Source organism: Perognathus longimembris, chromosome 8, assembly GCF_023159225.1.
Source record: "Perognathus longimembris pacificus isolate PPM17 chromosome 8, ASM2315922v1, whole genome shotgun sequence".
NCBI lineage: Eukaryota > Metazoa > Chordata > Mammalia > Rodentia > Heteromyidae > Perognathus > Perognathus longimembris.
This window is the reverse complement of record NC_063168.1, coordinates 2,981,686-2,987,924: the sequence shown is the minus strand read 5'-3', so window position 1 is coordinate 2,987,924 and position 6,239 is coordinate 2,981,686.

The following is a 6,239-nucleotide window of genomic DNA, read 5'->3' as shown; positions in this document are numbered from 1 at the left end:
AAGACCAGAAGCTAGACAGGTATTTCCATACTGCACCCAGTGTTTAGTACAGATCAGATCAAATCCAATGTCCTTTATTCCCTGTGCACCCCCCCCCATACATACATAAACACACGTGCACACATATCTGTATCTACATACACACACTCTCAGCCCCAGCATACTGATAACACACACACACACACACACAGACACACAGATTCTCTTCTTAATCTCTAGTCATACAGTTCTACTTTCAGGGTGACAATCTGTTAGCTTCCACATCTGAAAGGAACATAATATTTATCTTTTTGTACCTGGTTTGTTTCCCTTGAAGGAATACATTTATTATATTTATATGTTGTCTGTAGTTTTTGTTCCTTTTTTGTTCTTGTCCAGTAATTCTGTATATTTCCAGTGAAGTATATGCTTTCTTGTTATAGTAGTCCTTTTTATATGGCTTTTGGTTTTTATTTTTCTTTATCACTTTTTTTTTTTTTTTGGCCAGTGCTGGGCCTTGGACTGAGCACTGTCCCTGGCTTCTTTTTGCTCAAGGCTAGCACTCTACCACTTGAGCCACAGCGCCACTTTTGGCCGTTTTCTATATATGTGGTGCTGGGGAATCAAACCCAGGGTTTCATGTATACGAGGCAAGCACTCTTGCCACTAGGCCATATTCCCAGCCCTCTTTATCACTTTTAAAGTGAACGCTTTTCATTTTTTGTTCCGTTCTAGTGTTAGGTTTTGAATTTCAATCTAAGCTATTCATTCATTTTCCCAAAGATTATTTTATTCATTTTGGGGTTTTTCTCTTTTTGGTGGTGCTGAGGCTTGAACTCATAGTCCTGGCTTTCTAACTAGCTGCTCAGTTGAACCGTGCCTCCGGCCTGTTTTTCCTAGATGGCATTTCTTCTGTTTACCTTCCTGTAGACCTGGGGTGGCGGTGTATACACCCAGCTAGTGATTAAAATGAGGTCTCATGGACTTTCTTGCCCAGTCTGGCCTAACTATGATCTTAGCAGTCTCCACTTCCTGAGTGGTAAGAATTATAGGCATGAGGCACTGCACTGGCTATCATTTTGAACTTTTATTATTTTTCTTCTACATTGTTTAGAGATAGGGACGGGGGATAGGAGTACATTTGTACATGTTGGTAATTTTCACAAGCTAATGTGTTTTTTCTCTATTTTCTTTTGTAGTTTTGTATGGATGAAGAGGGCCTGTGCCTGTTGGAGACTGTTTGAGACGGGTGATTTTGACTAGATGACAAGATTCAAAGCACCTTCATCTCATTGTGGTGGTGCAAAGGGCGGGTCTGGGCTCACTTGAGGAGCTTGGTCTTCACTGGGACGTCCCAGCTACAGGGACAGGAGAGGAGCAGAAATGGCAGATTGGCTGGCTAAAGGGAAATGTTGTGGTAAGAAACCACAAGTCTCTTCTGATGGAGATGTCTCAAAATAGGAAGCAAAGTTAGTCTGCATAAGGAGGGGTAAAGAGTCGAATGCGGATTGGAGATGGAAAACGTACAGGAGGATATTGGGGTAATATAAAAATAGGACTCTACGTGTCATTAAGCACTTTTTTACATGTGTTTTTAATGATGGTTCACAATTCCATTTGTGGTTAAAATATCCCAATTTTTTTGAAATCCGTTTCCCTGTGAGCATTTGTTTCCAGTTTCTTACTATTATAAATAAAGTGGAGTAAGATTTTTCACTGTATTCCTAAACTTGATTTTCTAACTGTTTTGTTAAAATAGATGAATATTTATCATCATTGGTTTATTAACTAGTCATATTGTACACTGACATGCAGGTTTCACTGCTTGATAATGTCCTTAAATACGCCAATATATGTTTACAACATTTCCCAAGTATAAATAGTGAAAATTCTAAGTGCGAGTGTGTGCACACGCGTGCGCAGATGGACTCATGGGATACATCCTTGTTGTTTTTATGTCTGGCTTGTCCAGGAGCTCGGTGGGTCACTAAGGCAGTGACTCGGCCAGCAAAGTTGACATGACTTGGCAGGAAGCTCCTGGTTCATTTGTATTTGGGCCCTTCACTCTTAGCTCTAAAATTTTAAACTACTACCAGATGCTGGTGGCTCACACTGAAATCCTAGCTACTCAGGAGGCTGCGATCTGATGATCGTGGTGTGAAGCCAGCCTGGGCAGGAAAGTCTGCGAGACTCCTATCTCCAACTAGCCACTCAGAAAAGCTGGCAGCAGAGCTGTGGCTCCAGCGGTGGCGAGCTGCTCTCGAGTAAAAGAGCTCAGGGTCAGCACCCAGGCCCCAGGAAAGATACACACAAAAAATAAATCTTAAACTACCTTCTTACAGGATTCAGTAGATGTCATCTTAACTGTTTTCACAATTCTTAAATTTAAATGCACGCTCTTCCATCTTTATCATGTGCAAAAATATTTCAAATATATTTTCCTGAATGTGCCACTTGGCAGGAGTGTTTGTTACATAATAATATAAGCTGGACTTTAAGCTTGGATTTCCTGAACTAATTTGTGATCTAGACCCCTGTCTGCTGCAACAATTTCAATCACCAAGGTAAAACTAACCAAGATGTGTCCTCACCAAAGCCACCAAGGCCTGCCTTCCCCAGAGTACTGGGAGCGAGTCCAGCCCGAAGTCCCCAAGTCCCCACTTTTGTGGCCTTCAGGGGACATCACAGCAAGTGAAGGGCTGCATGGTACCATTCCCAGGCCCACCGTGGTCAGCTTTGCCCGGAGGACCAGCATGCACGCATGATCTACATTTCCTTGCCCTCTTAGACAAACAGAAAGGGTAAATGATATATAATCTAATTAAAAATGAATCATGAGACAAATGGGCAGTTCCACAGAAATTCCTCCAAACCCCTCCATCCCCATATCTGACAGGACAGCATCGCCCACAAGAGCAGGGCTGCATTTGGTTTTGTGTAATGCTGATAGGGGACGATCATCAGGTCATTTCTAAGTGTCCCTCTCTCCATCTGTTTGCCACACTTACCTCATGACAGAAAAACTGCTCCTGAGCAGTGAGACCGATGGAAAAAAGCTAAGAATTAAAGCAGAAGCCACTTTTTAAAATGGCCAGTTCTAGGACTCACCAGGCCCCTACGCTGTGCTCATTGAGACCATGACCACCACGAACCATCTGCACATACACTCTCCTGATAGCCCCTCATCCACAGCCAAGATTCTAAGACAACCATTCCCTTCCAGAACTGTCCATCACATACTTGTCACAGGAGAATGGAGAGTGGTTTCCCTCAGCTTTCCAGTTTCCACACAAAATCAGTGGTTTGCTCTAGATCACCCCCAGATGACTCCCCCATCTTTCTCCCCCCCCCCCCCATGGGAGGTGATAGGCTTGCTCCTCCTCACGGCCCTTCATCCCCAGCACGAGGGAAGAGCCCAGCCAGGCCCTGGGACTCACTGGGGATTCTGCACCTAGGCCTCCCACCCATTCCCTCCTTTGGACACGGAAGGCGGAAGGCGTGTTTTAGTAAGACCTTAAAAAAGCAAAAAGCAAGTTTGTAGATCCTTATTTTATTGATAGGCTTCAGCTGAACTTACGGGAGCATAAAAATTTCACAAGCAGCTTTTTGACCATGTCTCCCAAAAAAGGACCGGGAGAAACCTTCCTAAGAAGCACCTGCTGATTGGGTTCATCACTAAACATGACACTTCCTCGGGCTCCATCTCACAGAAGAGAAAAGACTTGAAAGAATGTGGGGGGCAGTCTCAGCAGTAGACATACTTGAACACAAACATCCTCGGCCCTTGCCCCCCCTTCTCAGCTCCAGGAAGACATTGCCCGTTTGGGTCACGTGAAAGACATCGCCCCTTGGTTCTCCCATCAGAACACCATGGAATCGAGAACGGCCGGACCGTTTCCCTCAGGTGCCCGTGGGAAGATAGGCTTACGGATCTCTATGTGGCCGAGACAGATGGAGACCAGTGGAGCAATCTCAGTCATTGCCTCTGCATTTTCTCTTACCCCAGGATGCCCAACCCGGGTGAGAAAGCCAGCTTTGCCCAGCTAGAGGGCGCTGGGCTGTCCCATTCTTGGGGAAGCCAGTGGACAGGAAGCAGCAGCAGCTTTCATTTCTAAGGTTAACATGCCAGGTCCTGTTTGTGAAACTGGATATCTCAAAAGGAAAGTCATAGCTGGGCACTGGTGGCTCACCCCTGTAATCCTAGCTACTCAAGAGGCTGAGATCTGAGGATCACAGTTCGAAGCCGGCCCAAGCAGAAAAGTTGGTGAAACTTATCTCCAGTAAGCTACTCAGAAAAAGCTGGAAGTAGCACTGTGGTTCAAGTGGCAGGGTGCTTTGTGCCTTGAGCACAAAGAGGCTCAGGGACAGCGCCCAGGCCCTGAGTTCAAGCCCCAGGACCAGCAAAAACAAAAGGTGGGGGGAGGGGGAGTCCTTCAGGTGAAATGTATGCTTGCACAGTGGGTCTGTCTGGGGCTCAGGGGCTCCTGTGGGGCAGGGGTTTCGGCACACTGGCTGGAGCAGAGGCAAGATGGAGGCAGTCAGACTTGGAGCAACTGAAGGGGGGACTTTGATGGTGGCTAGCGTTGGAGCTCCCAAATTGTGTGTGTGTCTGCACATGCAAGCGTGTGCGTGCTATTACTATTGTTTTTATGGAGAAACGAAGGCGGAGAAGATTGTGTAACCACGGGGGTGCTGGTAGTCAATGCAGGTGCTCTTTCTTTGGGGGGTGAGCACGCTCTGTGATGGTAGCACCCCAGTAGTTAGCGGGCAACCCCTTCAATGTGGTGCCCGTCCAGATGGTTCCAACCCCATTAGGAATTAGAGTCTGGTGGAGAGGCTTTCAGAATGTCTGCCTTACCAAACAAAAGCCCAGCGTTCGCTGAGTGCTGGTGGCTCACACCCGAGGATCAAGGTTCAAAGCCAGCCTGGGCAGGAAAGCCTGAGACGCTTATCTCCGATTAACCACCAGAACTCCAGAAGTGGAGTTGTGGCTCATGTGGCAGACCACTAACTTTGAGTGAAAAGCTGAAGAACAGCACAAAGGTCCTGAGTTCAAGCCCCAATGTCAGCGCACACACACCTACACACACCACACACCGGACAAGCACAGCTTAGCAGTTGCTGATTGTGTGTCCCCAAGGTTACACAGGGCACATACATGTATGGAAATGGCCAAGTATCACATGGAGCTGTTAACCCATGGTTCCCACAGGCTGTTCTTCACTCAGTGACTCCTCGAAGAAAGATCTAGTGTTTTCACACTCATATGACTACACTCTTCAATGACATGGACATTTTTTGCTGCTTCTAAACCGCTTCAATCCAAAAGACAATTTAAGTGACTTACATAGTCAATTCTCTCCAACTGAACGCCATCACACGGGCTCCTAGGATGTCTTTTTTGGGGAGAAAATGGGTGTGTTTTGTGCAGGTTGCAGCATTCCAACCTTTGAAAAGCCAACGACTGCTGCTTGGGTGCTGTGGTCCTGGGTGCGAGGCCCCCCCCCCCCCCCGGAGTACTGGAAGAGCAGGGTGGCGCATGCAAAGTGCCTGGGGTTGACGGTGCATCTATTCTGAGAACCTGAGAAAACGGGCGCGCCCATCTCCCCCCTCGACCCTCTCCCCAGGCTGTGTGACAAAGGAATAGGACCGTCCTCGTGGAAGCGGGGCTTTCCTTCCTGCAGAGGAAGGTTCAGAGGGCGCCCGGCGCGGGCCCCGCACTCATGCTCCAGATTCCTTCACGTTGGATTTCGTGTGTGTGTGTCTGTGTGTGTGTGTGTGTGTGTGTCTGTGTGTGTCTGTGTGTGTGGCTGTGTGTCTGTGTGTCTGTGTGTGTGTGTGGCTTGAACTCAGCCCTGGCTGTTTTCACTGCAGGCTGGTGCTCTAACACTTAAACCAGAGCTCCACCTCGGACTTTTCATTAGAAATAAGAGTCTGGTGGACTTTCCTGCCTGGGCTGGCTGCGAACCGTGACCCTCAGCTCTCAGCCTCCTGAGTAGCTGGGATTACAGGTGTGCGCCCCCGGGGCCGGGCTTCCTTTGGTTCTTGCTATTCCGGGTCCTTAGGCCTCTGGCTGGGGATTCGTGAAGACCCGCATCGGATGTCCCCCGTGGGCCGGTGCGTTGCCACCTGCTGACTCTGTATGGAAACGCTGGGGGCACCGTGGAGGGAGCCGCGGCAGGCAGGACGTCCCAGGCCACAGTGCCACCCGGGGGCTGCGTGGCCTGGAGTCGGGCCTTCTGCCAGTAACTGGGGTCACC